This window comes from Cryptomeria japonica, chromosome 6 (assembly GCF_030272615.1).
Source record: "Cryptomeria japonica chromosome 6, Sugi_1.0, whole genome shotgun sequence".
Taxonomy (NCBI): Eukaryota; Viridiplantae; Streptophyta; class Pinopsida; order Cupressales; family Cupressaceae; genus Cryptomeria; species Cryptomeria japonica.
Genome location: NC_081410.1, coordinates 310,809,509 through 310,831,642, shown reverse-complemented (window position 1 = coordinate 310,831,642; position 22,134 = coordinate 310,809,509).

Below are 22,134 nucleotides of genomic sequence, written 5' to 3'. Positions count from 1 at the left end.
TAAGTTAGGGGTCCTACCCCTATCTAGTACTCACTGACAGAGTTCGGTGAAAGCATCAATTCTATGACTCTACAGAATACTATTTGTGAGTTGATGTTAATTTACACACTTTAGGAGGTTGCCTAAAGTTGTGCAGGAAATAGTGAATGAAGACAAGATGCCTTGACCGAGACTAAGATGATACATTTGTATATGTTTTAACAACAAGAAAATTACTTCACAGGGGAAGTAATCATGGATTAATTTTACTTTTGGCATTGTTGTCAAAGGGGGAGAAGACTAATGACAGGGGGAGAAGATTACAGGAGAAGTTTACAACTCAAGGATTACATGAGAAGAATAACAACAGTTCGAATCAATTGGAATAAAACAAGTTGGTATTGCCATCAATGCCAAAGGGGGAGTGTTAGCATTACATTAAGTTTGTTGGTATGGTGATATTGAAAAGGTTGTTGGAGATTGATGATATAATTGATAAAGGTTGATTACTGTCTTAATGATATTATTTTGTCATTGATGTCAAGCAATTGATTTTTTGATTCAGTATGATGTTGCCATATCTTAAAGAGTATGTTTTGATGAGTATAAAGATGTCGGTAAGTGACACAGAAAGAATGTGAAAATCAAGGGGAGTAATAATTTATTCAATGGGAAACTATTACCGAGTTAGACAGTGATGAGATTATGTTATTTTGATTGTTTTGATATCCTATATATGTGTATTTGAAGACTGAATAAGAAGGAGAAAATATTTCATGTAATAGAATGAGTAAAGGTTTGATACTATTCTATTTTACCGAGCAAGGAGCCAGTCAGTAAATTCCAAGGTTATTGATGTCGGTTAAAGAAGAAAGAAGTCACCGAGTGTCGTCAGCAAGCAAAGCTACCAAGAAAATAACCAAGACGAATACAGAATGTCTACCGAGTAAAGTTTAGAATTAACCGAGCATCAACCGAGCGGTAACAGAATGCATTGGATGAATAAATACATTATTAAATGAAGGATGCCAATGAACTGGAGATTTATAGAAGATTGGAATGTTGTGCAAGAAGTTTGTTAAGGATAAAAAACAATGAAAATTCAAGAGTTAGATCTACAGCACAGATTGAACGGTCATAACCGAGCATACGTACCAAGGAAGGAATACAAGTTTCAAGGCAAGATAAAACATTTTTTAGTTTGAAGGATTCAATGAACCTAGTCAAGTTTGAAGATTTGATGGCTAATATTAATCATGGGAAATGTGATTAAGGAGATTAAGCAGTTAGGAATTTCTTATAAATAAGGAATAGTTGATGAACAATTTATGTGGACAAATAGAAGAACAGTGATGTTGCTGAACTGATTACCGAGTACAGAAGATTGAAGATCTGATTGAAGAACAAAGTGAGAAGCCCAGCAAGGAGGAAGATAAGTCTTATGACAAGATTATTTTGAGCACATAGAGTCTGCCATAACATTTCAGATGTGAAGTTGCAGATATATTTTATTACTATTATTTATTTTTGTAAGTGACAGGAAATCTCTTAACCGAGTGGACCTAACAGTCTTATTTGTAAATCCTCTAGCAAGGTAACATTCTAATTGAGTATTTGAAATTCTTTGACAAGGTCACTTCTAACAAAGTGCAAGATTCTGATAGATCTGAGGGAAATCCCTTGACCGGGTCACATATAGCAATGTGTTTATGTAATCTTTAACATGATTGGCTTTTAACCGAGCATACTCTAGAAGAGTATATTTTCTTAGTGGGTCTGAAATCCCACAGTGGTTTTTCCCTATTTGGGTTTCCACGTTAAATCTGGTTTAAATGTGTTTTAATGTTTCAAGTTTATCAGTTTATGAGTTTGAATGATTTACAGTCATAGTTGCATGTCAAGTAAGTTCTACCGAGGCTGAATCTGGATAGATCATTGCATTGTGATTTTATTTGATTCACCCCCCCTCTCATCAATGCATCATCACTGTAATACCCTAAAATTGGTCATCTAAACCATGGTCCCCTAATCTTGATAATCTCACCAAGGTCCTAACCAAAGGCAATTAAATCAATCTTGAGCACATTAATTAATTCTTTAATCATTAAATGTTGCATGGCAAGTCAATTACTCAATATTAATTAAATATTTATTTAATTAATTGAATCATTCCAAGAATATCATTTTGATCAATTATCCTATTTTAATTTACTAAATATCCTAGCATATTTAATTAATTAATAAATTTGCCATTTAATCATGCAAAAAAAAAAATTAATTTATTACAAAAAATGAATTAATCACAAAGCAAGAGTTAAATTGAAAATAAAATAAAAGAATTGAATTGAAAGAGAAATCAAACTTGAGATATTATTTCTTTCTTCTAAATTGAGAACTTGAAATCAGAAAAGCAATTAAAAGGAATTTAATCATTCTCTAAAATTAGAACTCAAAGCTTTTGAGAAAAAGAAGTTCAGTTGCATTAAAAGACTCTTTTCTTGAATAAACCAAAGAATTATCTATTTTTATCACAAATGCATGGAATTAATTAATTCTTATTTCTAATGCAACTTGAACTTCTTATCTGAATGCATTTCAATTAAACTATAATTGGAATCTATCTCAAGGTTAACTGAACCTGGTTTCTCAATTATTTCAATTAATTCTAAATTGTGTTCTTTCTTGATCTCTCTTGTGAATTCTCTATAAATTCAGCCTTCAGCTCTCATTCAAATCACCCCAGAGATATTTGAGAAACGCCTTGGAGATTAGTATTATGCTGATTTTGCTCTGGAGTCATTGAAGATCTTGTGCTTGTTTTTTGATATTATTGCATCTTAGTTTAGCATTTTCCATATTTAGTTTATTTCATTATTGCTTGAATCCAGATTGCTTGAATTATTCATCCATCTTGCATCCATATAATTTAATTTCATATAGATTAAATCCTTCATCTTGGTGTAGTCTAGTCACTAGTATTGCTTATAAAAATTTGAGAGCAATCTTATACTCACATCTTTTAGAAGGCAAGTAGTCGCTTTGTTATGGTTTATTATTTATTATTGATTTACTAACCATACATGTAATGACTTAATTGAAGTGTTGTTCGTGTAGCTATCAGACTCTTTTCACTTTTTCACGCACACATTTCTAGCACCCACCGTGGGGCAGAAGACTACATTTTTCAACCTCCAAGACTGACTGCTTATTTTTAATTTTTTTTCGAATTTTTTGACTTTTTGGGGATTTTTGACCGTACAATTTCTGCGATTTGTTATACGATATTTACCATATGCCCAAATGACAAACGATAGGTGTCATATGATCTGGTACGATTTATCATACGATTTGCTAAGAATTGTTGTACGATTCTGTATTTTTCTAGTTAAAAAGAAGATTTCATTCTTCAATTTTCTCATTCAATTTTGATTATACTAACGACTGACCCTAGTTGTTTATCTATCTATCTGAGATTTTTTCACAGCCTAATCAGTTTTTTGCAGAATGCTTGTCAAAGAATATGCTTTTTGTACAAAGACAATATGACTACTGACTCGATGTCTTTGCAGGTTGCCTGAGGAGATTCAAGAAAACATCATGTATTCCTTAAATTTATTTTTAGGCACCTAACTTGCTGATGGGATGGGGTTAGGGATAGACTAGCCTAGTCTATGCTCTTGGATCCTTCTCTTGGATCATCTGGTGTTCTCCTCACACCCTAGGGTCTCTAGGACTTCATTTTCTTGAGGAATCCCCTGACCTTGCCCAATCCACCCACCAATGAGTTGCAATGCTAATCCTAAGGTCTCACCTACTCATGAGACTCCAAAACCCCTTACTATGGCTAATAAGGGCTAAGCTTGTTCCACACCTTCCAAGGTCTTAGCAAGGTTATTTTAGGTCAACTTCATAGTTTTTCCATCCATTCATGTTCCCCCAAGAGGTTTCAAGATTCCAACCCCTTACCGATTTCACTATTTTGTGTTTTTGCCTTCAAATAGGGCTACAAGGATTAGGACCAATTAGGCCTCCTACCCGGTCCTTTAGGGCTCCCTCTCACAAAAGATGCACAAACAACCCAAACTCCCAAAATGGACTACCATTCATTTGTCAAGGACTCAAGGATTTTCTAGGTTTTAGGCCTCCAAGTGTCTGTACACTATCCTAGGTGGATTTTAAGGTTTTCAAGGGTTGTTGTGAGGGTTTTTAGGGTCTGCCTGGGTCACAGTGAGTGTTTTGAGTTTTAGCCACCTTTTTTGGATTGGTGGAGGATCCTCCTTCACACCAATGATGCTTCACTCACTCCTCTACACCTCCTCCAAAGGGTGCACTCTCCTCTGACCAACCTTGCTCTTCAAGACCTCTGCAACTTGACCTCTCCTAGTCGGGCACTATCCAGTCTCACCTAGGAGTGGGTCTTTGTTTGGCCTCCTTGCATTTTCAAGGGACCTTATTGCATGGGACTATAGTAAAGGGTCTTCACTTCCATTCCCCATGGTTTCATGGTGATTCCATAATGGGGAATGGAGTTAAGACTTCATTTGGAAAAACTAGTCCAAAACTAGACAAAGAAAAGACAGTTTACAAAGTATTTTCAAAGTCACACAACCTGCAAATAAAAACCTAATCTAATAGCTCACAATGAAGGTATTTACACCATAGAAGACACTCCACACAATTTTACATGCAAATCAATCATTAACTTTCTCGGTAGCTTCATTCAAACTGTCTGGTAACCAACAAGATAGTCACAATCAATTCAGTTTGCTTGAGCCGTATAATGTCTGACATCCAACCCATTAACTTAGGGTTTGTAAATACTTATACCACCTTTGCCTCAGTCTATGTGCCCATATTAGGGTTGTCCATGCCAAACTAAGGATTTAGACCCCCTGGTGGAAAAGTTGCTTGACAATTTTGAAAGTTGTCATGCAACTTTTGAGCAACTTTCTCAATGTTGCTTTTCATGACTCCTAAACCCACATTGGGCCAACCTAAGGACACCACCATGTTATGAAGGACCCCTAAACACCACAAAGACACACATACCCTCCAATTTCAAGAAAATCACAATCTTGACTTATAACCCTTAAAACCTCAACTAGGACCCTAACTAGGACCTATGTGCACATGGCTCATTATTTTATATACAAAGGCTTCAAAAGAAGCATAACACCAACAAAAAAATAAGGAGGGAGAAATTGGAAGGGTGCTCCTACACCATACTCCCCCTCTACACACAATTAAGAAATAGAAGAAGAAATGAGAGTCGGGTCTATTCCAAGTGTCTTGAACCTACTGGTTGATCTACCCATTTCACTAAGTGCTCCATGTAGACCTGGTGTCTGGTAGACTTCTTCACTCTTGACTCCAAAATCTCCTCTTCTATAGGCTTCTTCACTTGAAGTAAGGTATTCACATCCAAGTCTTGTAGAACCTTGGCTTGGTTCTCAGTCTGCCCTGCTACCTCACCCTTGTACATGATCAGATCAGCAACATTGAAAATTGGTGAAATGGCTAAGTTTGAAGGTAAATCAACCTTATAGGCATTCTCACCATATTTTTCTAGAATTTGACAAGGTCCTACCCTCTTCATTTGTAGTTTGGTAGGCTTACCACTTTGCATCCTAGCTTTGCTCAAATGGACCATCACATAGTCACCCACCTTAAACTGAACTTCTCTCCTTTTCTCATCCATTTTGGCTTTTAGTTTTTGAGTGGATTCAAGGATGGCCTTCTTAACTTGCTCTTGGACTTCCTTGATGGTTTGAGTGAAGTCCTCTGCTTGCCCACTCTTCATCTCCAAAGCACCAAGGTCTCTCAACTCACATACTCCTCTTGGATGTCTACCATAGACAACCTCAAAAGGACTTCTACCAGTGGTCCTATTCACACTGTCATTATATGCATACTCTACTTGAGGAATGACAAGGTCCCATGTCTGTCCATACTCCTTAGTTAGACACCTCAACAAGTTGCCTAACACTTTATTGATGACTTCAGTTTGACCATCTATTTGTGGATGGTAAGCTAAGCTAAATGAGAGATTAGTTCCAAGTCTCCTCCATAATGTTTGCCAAAAATGACCCATGAACTTGTTGTCCCTATCTGAAACAATGCTTAAAGGGAGTCCATGAATCCTAACAATATCTTTGAAGAAGAGATGTGCAACATAGCTACAATCATGTGTAGTCTTACATGGTATGAAATGACTCATCTTGGAAAATCTATCTACTACCACATAGATGTTGTCCATACCTGTTTTAGTTTTGGGAAGTCCTACTACAAAGTCCATGCTTATACATTCCCAAGGTCTATTTGGGACCGGCAATGGTTGATAGAGACCAACATTGCTTGATCCTCCTTTTGCTCTTTGGCATACACCACATTTCTCTACATACGTTTTCACATCTCTTGGCAACTTAGGCCAATAGTAGTACCTTAGCACTAAATGCAAGGTTTTGTTGACTCTAAAGTGTCCACTTAAACTGCCATTGTGTTTCTCTTGGATGAGGTTCTCCCTCATGGATCCCCTTAGTACACACAACTGGTTACCTTTGAACAAGAGACCATTTTGGAGAGTGTAATCTGCATACTCACCATAGAAAAGGTTCTCAAACTCCTTGCAAACCTTGTAAGCTGATGAGAAGTCTTCATCTCCTTCATAGAGGTCTTTGAAACCTTCTATTCCTATTCTTTGCAACTATAGTTCTTGAACAGTCAACAACTTCCTGCTTAATGCATCTGCCACCTTGTTAAGTTTCCCCTTCTTATGCTTGATGGTGAAGGTGAAGGTTTGGAGGTATTCCATCCATTTCAGATATCTATTGCTAAGCTTCTCTTGAGTATTAATGTAACTCAATGCCTGGTTGTCTGTGAACACCACAAATTCTTTTGGGAGTAGGTAATGCCTCCATTTATTTAGAGACTGCACTAGTGCATACAACTCTAGGTCATAGGTTAAGTACTTCTTCTTTGCTTCATTAAGCTTCTCACTAAAAAATGCCACAGGTCTTCCCTCTTGACTCAATACACCACCTATTGCAATTCCACTTGCATCACACTTCAAGGTGAATAGCTTATCAAACGTAGGTAGGAGTAGGATAGGTTTTGTGGCTACTTCTTGCTTCAAAATTTGAAATACTTTGTCAACCTACTCAGTCCATTTAAATTTAGTTTTAAGGCCTCCTTTAATGGTGTCAAGGACTGGTGCATATATGCCACTAAAGTTCCTCACAAACTTCCTATAGAATTGAGCTAATCCATGAAAACTCATAACTTCAGTCCCTATTTTAGGTGCAGGCCATTTTAAGATTGCCTCCACTTTGCTTGGATCCATCTTCAAGGTTCCCTTAGACACCACAAATCCTAAGTAGACCAGCTCTTGTTTCAAGAAGTCACACTTCTCTAGGTTGATTGATAACTTCTCCTCATTCAACCTCTCTAAGACTAACCTCAAATGCTCAAGGTGCTCCTCTTTGGTTCTGCTATAGATGAGAATGTCATCTAGGTACACCACCACAAATCTTCTTGTGAAATCCTTCAACACCTCATTCATCAACCTCATAAAGGTGCTTGGAGCATTTGTGAGTCCAAATGGCATCATAAGCCATTCATACAATCCATCTGTGGTTTTGAAAGAAGTCTTCCACTCATCACGCTTCTTAATTCTTATCTGGTGATAACCACTTTTAAGGTCTAGCTTGGTAAAATGCATACCCCCTCCTAAACAGTTCATTAGATCCTCTATTCTAGGAATAGGAAACCTATACCTTATGGTGGTCCTATTGATTTCTCTTGAGTCAGTGCAAAGTCTCCACTTGCCTCCCTTCTTTGATGCTAGCACTACCGGGACTGCACATGGGCTGATGTTCTTCTTAATCAGTCCTTGTTCCAATAACTCCTGCACCTACCTTGCTACCTCCTTGTTCTGATCAGGTGTGAGCTTATATGTAGCCTTGTTAGGTAAGGATTCATCAGGAACAAAGTCTATTTGATGGCTTATAGACCTTCTTGGTGGGAGTGTTGCAGGTGCTCCATCACTCACTATATCCTTATACTCTTGCAACATTTGCTTCACCTCCTTGGGTATCTCTACCTACAACTTGTCTTATTCCTCCCTTGGTTTCATAAAGATGGCACACTTCAATATCTCCTCCTCATGTAGCAAGTTTAAGAACTCTTTACCAGTAGCCAATAAGACACTAGGTGTTCTTGAAGTTCCCTATTCATTCTCTATCAAGGATTGAATTTTGAAGGTCTTGTTGTCCTTCTTAAAGGAAATGGATCTCTCCTCTCCATCATAGATCACCTTCCTATCAAATTTGTAGGGTCTTCCTAGCAATAGATGACAAGCATCCATAGGCAACACATCACAAAGGATCTTATCCTTATATCCTCCAATAGAAAACTCTACCCAAGTCTGGTCATTGACTAGCACACTCTATCCTCTGTTCAACCAAGTCACCTTGTATGGATTAGTGTGGGGTATCCTTGTGAGTTTCAACTTCCTTACTGCCTCTTCTGATATGATATTGTCAGTTGAGCTTGAATCAACTATCACCTTGCACACTTTACCAAGAATCTTGCATCTCACCCTAAACAATGCTCTCCTATGTTTGGGTTCCTCCTTAACCGACGGTCTGACCAAAATCCTATTGAACATCAAATTTTCTCCAATCTCTGATTCAATCTGGTCCACCTCAGGTGTCTTGCTGCTTGAAGAGTCTTCATGAGCATAGGCAACCCTCTTTCCACTATTTGATGAGGTAGGCTTGTCGGGGAATATAAATGTCGGGTGTCCCAATTGACCACAATTGTAACACTTCATTGTTGCAAAGTAGGAGTTACCTCTGTTGGTACCTCTACCCCTACTTGGACCAGCTTGTGCACCTCTTCCTCTAGAATGTCCTCCTCTATGATTAGTTTGACCGCCATGCTCAGTCAACTTGGCTTCTCCTTGGTTCCTTTGCTTATTTGACTTTCTTTGGTAACCACCTCAGTGATTCACTTGATCTCTACCTCTACCTCTACCCCTGTTATTGGAGTCTCCTTTCCTTTTGTTCCTCTCTTCTACCTTGGTAGCAAGCTAATGACATTTTTGGATAGTAGTAGGAGTCCATAGGCTTATCTCCTCTTGAATGTTCCACTTTAGGCCGCTTAGATACCTAGCCACCTTAATAGATTCATCTTCTTGAACTTTGGATCTAAGACAAAGTTTTTGAAATTCTTCGATGTAGGAGGTTACATCAAGATCTTTCTGCTTCAATCCCTATCTCTTCTTATGAAGTTGGACTTCATAATCCTCTGGTAAGTAGTTCTCTTTGATCTTGCTCACCATGGCCTTCCAATTGGCAATAGGTAGCTTCCCCATGCTAACTCTCTCTTCTTGCAGGTACTTCCACCATGTTAAAGCTGCTCCCCTTAATCTTGATTTGGCAACTTTAACCTTTTGAGCCTCTGTCACTCCCTCACACTCAAATTGGTTTTCCATGCCCTCAATCCATTCCATAACAATGTCTATGTCCATTCTCCCATTGAAATGTGGCAATCCTTCAAAAGCCTTGGTGTTCAAAGCCTTAATAGCCTTTACAAATGGTTCTTCATTGAACAAGGGATCTGGTTCAGGTATAATGTCATCTATGTCTATAGTTTTCTTGCCTTTACCCTTGGTGTCTTCATCCCAAGGTCCTTGTGTCCCCTGATCCACCACTTCCTATAGTTTATCCCTTATCTCACTCATAGCTTCTTCAAGGAGTCTATTTTTCTCCTTCTTCTCTTCTACTTCCCTAGCCATCTCTGCATTAGTGACCATTCTGCTCTCCCCTACTAATTAACCAGTATATAGAGACATACACAGTCCTCCAAGTCTTTAACTTTCTCTGATACCAATCAGATGGGATGGGTTTAGGGATAAACTAGCCTAGTCTATGCTCTTGGATCCTTCTCTTGGATCACCTGGTGTTCTCCTCACACCCTAGGGTCTCTAGGACTTCATTTTCTTGAGGAATCCCCTGACCTTACCCAATCCACCCACCAATGAGTTGCAATGCTACTCCTAAGGTCTCACCTACTCATGAGACTCCAAAACCACTTACTATGGCTAATAAGGGATAAGCTTGTTCCACACCTTCCAAGGTCTTAGCAAGGTTATTTCAGGTCAACTTCATAGTTTTTCCACCCATTCATGTGCCCCTAAGAGGTTTCAAGATTCCAACCCCTTACCGATTTCACTATTTTGTGTTTTTGTCTTCAAATAGGGCTACAAGGATTAGGACCAATTAGGCCTCCTACCCGGTCCTTTAGGACTCCCTCTCATAAATTATGCACAAACAAACCAAACTCCCAAAGTGGACTACCATTCATTTGGCAAGGACTCAAGGATTTTATAGGTTTTAGGCCTCCAAGTCTCTGTACACTACCCTAGGTGGATTTTAAGGTTTCCAAGGGTTTTTGTGAGGGTTTTTAGGGTCTGCCTGGGTCACAATGAGTGTTTTGAGTTTTATCCACCTTGTTTGGATTGGTGGAGGCTCCTCCTTCACACCAATGATGCTTCACTCACTCCTTTGCACCTCCTCCAAAGGGTGCACTCTCCTCTGACCAACCTTGCTCTTCAAGACCTCTGCAACTTGAACTCTCCTAGCCGAGCACTGTCCAGTCTCTCCTAGGAGTGGGTCTTTGTTTGGCCTCCTTGCATTTTCAAGGGCCCTACTTGCATGGGACTATAGTACAAGGTCTTCACTTCCATTCCCCATGGTTTCATGGTGATTCCACAATGGGGAATAGAGTTAAGACTTCATTTACACAAACCAGTCCAAAACTGGATAGAGAAAAGATAGTTTCCAAAGTATTTTCAAACACACACAACCTGCAAATAAAAACCTAATCTGACAGCACACAATGAAGGTATTTACACTGTAGAAGACACCACACACAATTTTACATGCAAATCAATCCATTAACTTTCTCGGTAGCTTCATTCAAACTGACTGGTAACCAACAAGACAGTCACAGTCAATTCAGTTTGCATGAGTCGTGCAATGTCTGACATCCAACCCATTAACTTAGGGTTTGTAAATACTTATACCACCTTTTCCTTGGTCTGTGTGCCCATATTAGGGTTGTCCATGCCAAACTAAGGATTTATACCTCCTGGTGGAAAAGTTGCTTGACAATTTTAAAAGTTGTCATGCAACTTTTGCAACTTTTGAGCAACTTTCTCAATGTTGCTTTTCATGACTCCTAAACCCACATTGGGCCAACCTAAGGACACCACAATTTTATGAAGGACCCCTAAACACCACAAAGACACACATACCCTCCAATTTCAAGAAAATCACAATCTTGACTTATAACCCTTAAAACCTCAACTAGGACCCTAACTAGGACCTATGTGCACATGGCTCATTATTTTATATACAAAGGATTCAAAAGAAGCATAACACCAACAAAACAAGAAGGAGGGAGAGCTTGGAAGGGTGCTTCTGCACCACTTGCTATCTGGTTAAAGAACAAATCTGTATTTCATGTTTTAAGTAAATTCTGAGAGGTAAGAGAGTATGCTCTTGTCTGCATAGACAATCAAAATTCCAGACCCTTGAGGCATTTTCTTTCAGTTTGAGATTTGTACATCTTTAGTGGGCCTGCCCTCCCAAGGAGCTAATAACTCTTAAAGCCTTTACAGTCAGTGTGAGGGGAACGACCCAAGTGGGAATAGCTAAATGCCAAGTACTCCAACCCACTATAAAATAAACATGATTTGATGAAAATCAAGTCAACAACAGTGCTTGAGAATAGCTCTCCTCAGTACCTTTGGGTATATTAAACCTTGGTTTTCAAGGCTGGGAGACCTCTTAATTGATTTTATACCTTGACGCGCTGAATGGACCCCTTACTTGTTCCAATTCAAATTAGAAGATACCCGGTTCACCTTCAAAAGGGGGGATAATCTTTATGCAAGAGAGATAGTAACTCTCAAAAGATACTTGTCATTTCGTACCCCCATTAGCATTTGGAGTCAGATAATATGACGTTGAGACTCCATTGTGTGAGACTCAGCAGCTGTATTCTGATTAGCTATTGGGTGTGTACCTGAGTCTACAAGAAAAGGTTTTCTTCTCTCACCAATTTCCGTAGGGTTTGCATGTTGTGATTGGAGTTTTTATTCATATTACGTGTATTTTGTGTTTTCATTCCTGAAACTAAAACTGAAATACCAAAACTGGAGAAAACAAGAAACAATACAGTGATAAAAAACTATCAGTGTCTGAAACTAGTCTATCCTAGTCAAGACTCTATCTGAAACTAATCTATCATATTTAAAACTCTGTCTGTGTCACAAACTAGTATACCTTAGCTATCAACAACTCAGTTCACCTTTAAACTTCTTATCGTCAGTCAGTGATCAAAACCCAGTCCATCTCAAATTTGGTTATACTTAGTCATTGAAAACTCAAAAATTTACCTCTATCCAGCAAACAGTCATACGATTCCTCTTATTTATCGTCTGGTTTCATATCCTATGTCGTATGAGATTCCATTAGTCCTAACAGTCTATCATTCTATCTTCAATCCCATGTCATACGAATCCTGATTGTCAGTCATCCGGTTCTGAAAGTTGTTGTTTCACCTTACATCCTATGTCGTACGATAAAACATTGCATTGATCAGTCTGTTGTTCTAGACATACCCATCTGTCATATGTTACAAGGCAGCAACTCATACGAAACACTATTGTTGTCATCTTGAAGCTATTGAATTGTTGTCTAGTCCTAAGAAACTTGTCATACAAATCTTTGATTTTGTCAGTCCTGAATAGTCAAACTTGCCTAAAACAGTCTACAGCGAGCATAAAACTGGTTATCATCATCCTGAGCATAAATAGATCAAAATAGTGTACCTCTGTCATTTGTGTTGCATGATTTTGTCGATCATCTTTCAACTAGTTCAATCAACTACATATCAAACCTAAGTCACTTAGATAAACGTCTTATATAGGATTGATCTTTCCTGAAACCAGATTGAGTCTTAGTCAATTCTCTCAGATCAACTTAGATAAATGTCTTATATAGGATAGATCATTCTTGAAACTAGACTAAATCTTAGTTACTCCTCTCAAACAATACGTTAATTGAACAACTAGCTCTGAATTTGATCTTGACTTCTGCATCACAAACAACTTTAGGTCACACCAATCAATAAAAATGCCTACTCAAACCAGGAGTTCTCGTAAGAAAGATTCCAAAGGCAAATGGAAACCCTTTTCATATAAAGATAATGCATTTTTCAAAGAAGATCCCCTGACTGATAAACCTTCATCATCAGAGATACTAGTTTATGATGAGCATGTATCTCCCACTATACCTAGAATAGAACAGAATGATGAAGATAACCTCAGTATTCATGAAACCGATAATGATTCCTCATCAAGTGAAGCTGAAGATTCTAAACCTCCACAAAAAGATATTCATAAATGTCAAAAGGATAAAGATTTTTTTTAAATGATGAAGGCTATCATGGCTAGGGAAAAAGAAGACTATTTTCTAGAACTAGCAAAACAAGGCGTCAAACTTTCTACTGGATATGACGTTCAGACTCTCATCACTAAAAAGGAAGAATCACCTATAATAATGGTCCATAGACAATTACTAGCTTTACGAACTGAGATCATAGAACTGAAAAATAAGGATAAATCCCCAAAACAATATTCTCTGTAAACAATATGCCCATTTCCATTTGACAAAAACCTATACATGCCTCCATTCCCTTCATGAGTTGAGATTCCAAAATTTGACAAATATGATGGTACCTCAGATCCTCAAGATCATGTTAGAGAATTTTGTGCTACCTGCATGGAGTTCATGCACGATCAAACGTATCTCATGCACCTTTTTCTGAGGAGTTTGGGAGGACAAGCTAAGGAATGGTTCTCAAGTCTACCTAAGTGGATAAATTTTTTTGAAGAACTAATCCAACTATTTTACAACAATACTCCTACAACATTCGACATCCTATTACTATGATTGAACTTTGCTATACCAAACAGAAAACAAGGGAGCCTTTTCTCACTTTCCTCCAACATTGGAGAAAGATGTTCTCTAGGTATTCACGGCCTATCCCAGATGCTAAGAAAATGGATATATTCGTCAATAATCTGGTCCCTAAATTGAAATATAGTATCCAAATGCAAGTACACCCATTATTTAACAAAATGGTAGATAATGCTATCCGAATGGAAGATGTACTTATAAAGAAAGGAGATATCGCGCTTTGGAAAAAAACACAACCAAGATATAGCTCTAAAGAGAAGAACAAGTATTGGAAGTATGGCAAAGACAATAATAAGAACATTGTTAATGACAGAGTAGTAGACACTATTAAAACCAACTCAAAACCCACGATATTCAACTTGGCCAGTGGCACACAAGCACTCGAAGTAGTTGAAACCGCAGCAGAAAATCCTCCGAAGAAAGCAAAAGAGTGGTTCAAAGAGAAACCTTGGCTTTCAAAACCTAGACGTGAATTCACTCCTCTGGAAGAATCATACGAATCTGATTTCAAAACTCTATTGGCAAACAACCTGGTAATGTTACCAGATAATTTTAGGCCATATGATCTGGAAGTCAAACCAAAATGGTGGAGAGAAAATGAATATTGCGGCTACCATCAGAATAAAGGTCATAACACAAACAACTGCATGAAGCTCAAGCATGAGATTCAAGATCTCATAGACACTGGTAAAATTATTGCTGGGAATCACCAAACAAATGTTGATCATAAATCTTATAAGGATCCCTTACATGTTTACAAACAAGGTGATTCTTCAAAGACCAAAGGAGGTGCCAAAGTAAATTATGCTTATACTAGCAATGACAACATCATCAACATGATTGAGTCTTCCCAATCTGAATATTGCAATGTGATCATAATCCAAGATAAACAAAATGAATCACGATATGCAAAGGCTATCACCCATTCTCAAAAGAAAGTCACTCTCCAAGGAGCTAGTTCTTCAACTTCTGCTCAAACAATGTCAAACCTACCAGCCTCATCAAACAAACAAAAAGAATCAACATTTGATAAATTTAAAAGGCTAACTTCATCATCATCATCTGGATATAGCATTATTGAACAGTTGAAAAAGACATACGCTCAAATTTCCATCTTTGAATTACTAAAATCCTCTTCTTCTCACAAAGAGATCTTGGACAACACCTTGCTCACCACTGATGTTCCAAAAGATTTAGACATTGATCGGTTTCAATCCATGGTGGGTCATCTGACTTTACCTCACTATTTGACCTTCTCTGAAGAAGATGACAACTCGCTAAATCATCCACATAACCAGCCATTTCACATTGAAGCCATGATCCATAAACATAGAGTCAAACATGTTTTGATAGATGGAGGTGCGAGGTTGAATATTTATACTTACATTCTTCTTACACAACTAGGATTTTTTGAAAATGTCATTGATCCGGTCAAGAAAATAACAATTAAATCCTATGATGAAGAGGAAAGGACCTCTAAAGGTCTGGTATCATTACCAATCAAGGTGGGACCTATAGAAAGAGATGTCATTTTCTAGGTACTTGATCTTCCTCTATCATACAATATCTTACTAGGCAGGTCGTGGATTCATGAAATGAAGGCAATTCCATCTACATACCATCAATGCTTAAAATTTCTTTATAACGGAGTTGAGGTCAGTATTCCTACTGATACAAATGTCCTCTGTAATGCATTGACAAAAGGTGATGATACCTTTGTGCCTCATAATAGAGAAGCCTCTACAAATGAAAGTTCAGAAGCCCTGATGAAAGACTTGGAAAAGAAATTGAAAATTACCAATACTAGCATGGATGGATACAAGATAGAACCAGTACTTTCATTAGTCTCTCTTCCTCCATCGTCAAAACAGTTGGGCAAACCATTAGAGGCTATGAAAACATAGACTTCAACTCTGAATATCATATATGATGGTCTTTTTGTACAATCTTCTACTTCCCTAGCAGATGAAATAGAAGAGGATGTTGTTCTAAAATGGCTTTTTAAGGAAGATAGTGAAACAAAGAAGTACAACATTGTGAGATTTCCTCAACACAATATGGTCCAGGCTACAAAATGATTCAACGCATTGGATATTCAGGTACTAGTCCCCTGGGAAAACATTAAGAGGGTATTATTAAACCGATTCAGCTACAAACAAAATCAACAAATGATAAGGCTAGACTGGCCTACAATCCAAAAAAGACGTCAAACCAAAAACATGATTCTAAGTCTAAGTGGCAGAAAAGGATATTGCCTTCAACATTATAGGAAACAAACAATCAACAAACTCAAGTAGAGTGTGTAAAAGAAAAAGAGGAACCAACAATCAAGAAAGAAGAAACAGTCAGCACTCAAGTTTCGATGGTGTCAGCTACAACAATACAAGGAGTTGAAGTCCTAGAGGATATAAGAGACGAAGTAGAAAGAATCGGAGAATTGTTTGCACCACTGAAAGTTCCAGTCACATACACTGGTAGGCAGCAAGTAGACGATTCAGAGACTGACTCAAATGAGTATGAATGGGGTCTAGACCACCTCTCAGATACATCCAGTACAAAAACTCCAGAAGAGTCTAGTGGTATCACATACGATACTCAAGTATTGATGCACTTAAGGCTAGAAAAGGAGATACAGGAAATCAAACTAAAAAGACAAGCAGACTATGAACAAGGGCTGAAGGAAGGAAGAATACCAGAAAGTTTTTCATCTATTATATACCCCTCTAAAAAGACAGAACAAATTAGGTATGAGATTACACAAGAAGAATTGGAAGCTACAGAAATTAAACCAGTCATCATTCCAGAGGAAGCTGAATGGAGTAGACGACAGGGAGTCACAGAACCATCAAGATCATGTCAATAGGTGTGTTAGATACAAATGCTAAATGAGCCAAATCTTGAAGGAACTTGTAGCATTAAAGATGTTGGTATTAATACCATACATACATTCACTCAACCACTTGAAGAAGACTCAGAAACTTCATCCAATGACTCTGAGGACTCTGACAATAGTCATGTTTGTGACAATATCTACTCAGCATCAAACTCTGAATCCTCTGATATAAATGGCAAGAATCTATATACTGATCTTGTTACTATCAAACCTTGATATGAAGTTCAGCCTGGCGTAGAGAACGATGCCACAAGTAGGTCTCTTGGATTATGTTAACTAAATATTAACATACATTTTAATAATCATATTCTAACTTTTCCTAGACTCGAGACATTTACGTAAGGTATCCTTCTAGAACTTGACTTTTTGATCCGCAGTTGTGATGACAATACCGTGAACTCCCTCCAACCTCTCCACACTCTATCCTTGGTACATCTTGAATTAATTGACTGTAGTCTACAAGACCAACCCATGAATGTACCTACTTTTTCCAATGACTACACATTAGCCTATTACCTAAACGTAGTTGAACCCATGTACTCTTCCACCAGTGAATAGAGTGAAAACATGACTGAAACAGATATCAAGTATCTTAGAAACAAAAATTAGAAAAATAAAAATAAAAGATCTGATGGCAAAATCCACATTGTGGCGGTGTCAGAATCTAAAAAAGAGAAAATAAAGGACATGCCTAAGGGTAAAAACCTCTCTGAGGCGCCTGAAGGTGAGATACTTGATATACTGCCAAGTCACTTCTAGGAGAGATCTTCTATATTGATTGAGCTAACTTAGCGAGTGAACATTGGGACTCAAGAGACACCACACATCACTCATGTAGCTCAATCATTGTTAGCAGAAGAATTGAAATATTTCACTCATCTCTTTTCAGAAAAGAAGATCAATTTTTCATGGACATACTCTGATATGCCAGGCCTCGATCCTGATCTTATCATGCACCATCTTTCTATCACACCAGGAGTTAAACCAGTCAAACAAAAACTTCATAAGATGCACCCTCACGTGGCACTACTAGTCAAAACTGAGTTAGAAAAATTGCTAAAAGCTAGATTTATCATAGCTATAGACTATGTGGAATGGATTTCAAACATAGTACCTATGTTAAAGGTAGACAAATCTATTAAGGTTTGCATAGACTTCAGAGATCTCAACAAAGCTTGTCTGAAGGATGACTTTTCATTGCCAAACATTGATATGATAATCAATATGACTGTTGGGTATGAGATGTACTCACTAATAGATGGATTCTTCGCTTATAATTAGATCAAAATAGCTCCTGGAGATCAAGAAAATACAGCTTTCACCTATGCATGGGGAACCTTTTGCTGGAATGTCTTGCCATTCGGGCTGAAGATCACAAGAGCAACTTGCCAAAGAGTGGTAAATACTATCTTTCATGACATGAAGCATAAGACTGTGGAAGATTATGTTGATGACACTTTAGTTAAGACTATGAAGAGATACACACATATTTAAGAGCTAGGCCATATACTAGATAGAATGGAAAAATTAAAACTTCAGCTAAATCCAAAAAAGTGTGCATTCAGAGTGACATCTGGTAAACTACTTGGCTACATCATTTTAAATAAGGGAATTGAGGTTGATCCCGAGAAGTTCCAAGCTATAATGGAAATGCCACCTCCGAAGAATATCAGTCAAATGAGAAGTTTATAGGGACGTCTCCAATCAATCAGATGCTTCATTTCTTAGCTGGCAGACAAAGCTCAACCTTTCACAAAAGTATTGAGGAAAGGAGTAATATACAACTGGGATCGAGAATATGAACAACACCTTTAGTAGATCAAATAGTACCTATCCAATCCACCAATATTGATGCCACCAATTCAGGGAAAACCATTGATCTTATACATATCAGCCACTGATTCATCATTGGGGGCACTTCTGGCACAACAGGATGAAAATAAACAAGAGAGAGCTATATATTACATCAGCAAAACATTGGTGTCTTATGAAATGAACTATACTATAATAGAAAAAGCATGCTTGGCATTAGTCTTTGCATCACAAAAATTGAGACACTACATGTTGGCACATTCCATCAAGCTAGTAGCTAAGATTGATCCGCTCAAGTATCTTCTCAACAAAGCAACACTCATCGGAAGATTGGCAAAATGGGTCATGGTACTTACAGAGTTTGATATTGAATATGTGGAACGCAAAGCCATCAAAGGATAGGTAATTGCAGATCAACTCGTTGAAGCTCCACTTGAAGACACTCAACCGCTACATATAGAGTTTCCAGATGAATCAATAATGCACCTTACTCAATAATCATGGAAGATGTTCTTTGATGGATCTTTCACCCAAAATGGTTCCGGTGCTGGATTACTATTTATCACTCCTTAGAAATATTCAATCCCGAAGGCTTATAAGATTATTTTCTCTTGCACAAACAATATTGTAGAGTATGAAGCTTTGGTAAATGGGATTAAGCTAGCTATTGAATAGAAGGTTGTTGAGTTACATATTTATGGAGATTCTCAACTAATTATCAATCAAATCAATGAGACATATCAGACTCGAGATGAGAAACTGATGCCTTATAAGAGAATGGTTGATGATCTCAAAAATTATTTTACGTTTGTATCATTCCAGTAGATTCCCAGATCAACAAACAGAGCAGTAGATGCTATGGCCACCTTGGCACCTATACCAGAGTTACAAGAGTCTAATTTTTGCTTTGAATTCTTGGTGGAAGAGTTGCATTACCCTGCCTATGATTCTCTTGAGTCCCAAATAGTCTATTCTATTATTAGACATGACTCATCCCGCTATAGCCACATCTACTCTTATCTGCGTGACCAAATTATTCCAAAAAATCTTACACGTAATGAGAAAAGGAACTTAACCTGAAATGCTTCACGGTATGTCATCATTGCTAGTGATTTGTTTAGACAAAGTTTGGATGGTACATTGCTTAGGTGTCTAGAAACTGAAAAGTCTAAACGTACATTATTGGAAGTCCATGAAGGTATTTGTGAGAAATGTCAGCTACATCGAAATCTCATACATGCTTCAGCAAGGGATCTCATACCCTTCATCACACATTAGCCTTTTCAGCAATGGGCCTTTGATCTCATTGGTCAGATCTATCCTGCATCATCCAACAGACACAAGTTTATCATAACTATCACTACGTACTTCACTAAGTGGGTAGAAGTAGTTCTTCTCATCAAAGAAACTGGTAAACAAGTAGCTCTGTTCATTCTAAACCATACCATTTGTAGGTATGGGATGCCTTCGTCCATCATGACTAACAATGGAGGACAATTCAAGAATAATGATTTGGATGAGCTCTCTAAGAAATTCAAAATTAGACAACAATCTGTATACTACCCTCAACATAATGGACAAGCTGAGGCATCTAACAAAAACCTGTTGACTATCTTACACAAAATAGTAAACAAATTTGGGAAGGATTGGCATCTGCAGCTCAATCTTGCATTATGGGCTTACAGAATAAGTATCAGAACACCTACTAGGGCTACACCTTTTTCTTTGGTGTATGGGTCTGAAGCAGTATTATCTATTGAAGTAGAAATACCATCTCTAAGAGTTTCTTTGCAAGGTCTTGTTACTGATGAAGACTATAGAATATCTAGATTGCAAGAACTCGAATTGTTGGATGAACGTCAGCAAGTGGTGTTTGATCATCTTAGAGTGTACCAAAAGAGAATGTCCAGAGGATATAACAAGAAGGTTCAACAAAGAGAATTTCAGGTTGGTGACCTAGTTCTGAGAGAAAATCCTAAAAATCTACAGTTTCAAGACAACAAAGGGAAGTTTGAACCCAACTGGCTGGGTCCCTACATTGTTACTGTAGTATTTGGCTTTGGTTCCTATCAACTCTCAACATTGGAAGGAGAACAACTCTGTGAACCGATTAACACCATCCATTTGAAGAAATTCTTCACTTAGTATTCTCTACTCCAACAACTTGTACAGCTGAAAAAGTCCTAAAAAAAATCATAAAAAGTCCTGAAAAAAAGAGGAAAAAAAAAGGAAAAGAAAAAAAAAATGCCCTGGTGAAAACCTAGTAAACAAGCACCTTGGTAAAAATAAAATGAATCTCTACCAAGTAGGTGAAAACCTGGAAAACAGGCGCCTCTTGTACTCAACGCTCCATGTATCAATGCAACGTTGGCATTTCCTGCTTTCATGCATCTTTATTATCGCTTGTACATATATTTCAGTTACTTTTGTGAAATCCTGGTTCGTTGGAACCCCCATGGCTTGAAACTGATTAATGTCCTATTCTTAGGTTAATCGACAAAGAAATTTATATGTCCTAAGCAATATCAACCAAGTCATCTTTCCGTTAATGAAACCTGGTCATCCACTTTGAGTCAGTCACTTGTCTCCTAATTACCGAAGAGTTTTATCACTCAGTACACAAGCAAAACAACATTACTGAAAACAATCATTAAAAAAATTGAGCTATGAATGAAAATTTTCTTTTTATGTTGTCTTTTATATTGGTTTTCGATTATTATCCCTCTGAGTAACTCGAGGAAGTCTATCTTGACTCAGAGAAGCAAGGATTGGGGGCATAATATTTTCTTTGTTTTCTGCTTGTAGGAATGATTCTAATGATCTGGAAACATCTAGTAAGTTAGGTGTCTGTGATAAGAGCCTTCACATCAAGGTTAAATCGCCACACATACCTCGACTCTGCTTATTTGTATGCTACAGGGAGGTTCACATCATTTCTTTCTATTTTGAGGGAACTTCTTTATCATGCAATTCGGGTCCCTACGAAATCTGTCCAAGGATATGAATGAAAAAAGGGTCATTGCAGACAAGATAATTAATATTGCACATGAAAAGAAAGGAACTCTAATATGCTTGCTATGTTTGTTATGCTCAGTTATGAAACTGAAGCATTTTAAATCTAGTGACTAGGTTTAGGTTGCATCTCATTTTGCATCTCATTTTGCATCTCATTTTGCATTTCATTCTGTATTTTATGAATTTAGAGTGATTTTGGTATGGTAATAATCTCTTTATCTTCTAAATGAGAGTTGGATGTATCATTATTTCTTATCTAAGCGGTCTCTTTTCCATCATTTCTCCGATCGAGTAATTATGTATTGAGATGTTAGTTGCATACATAAGCATCTTATATAGACTCATACATTTCATTACCATTCATTCACATTCATCTTATTGCATAAA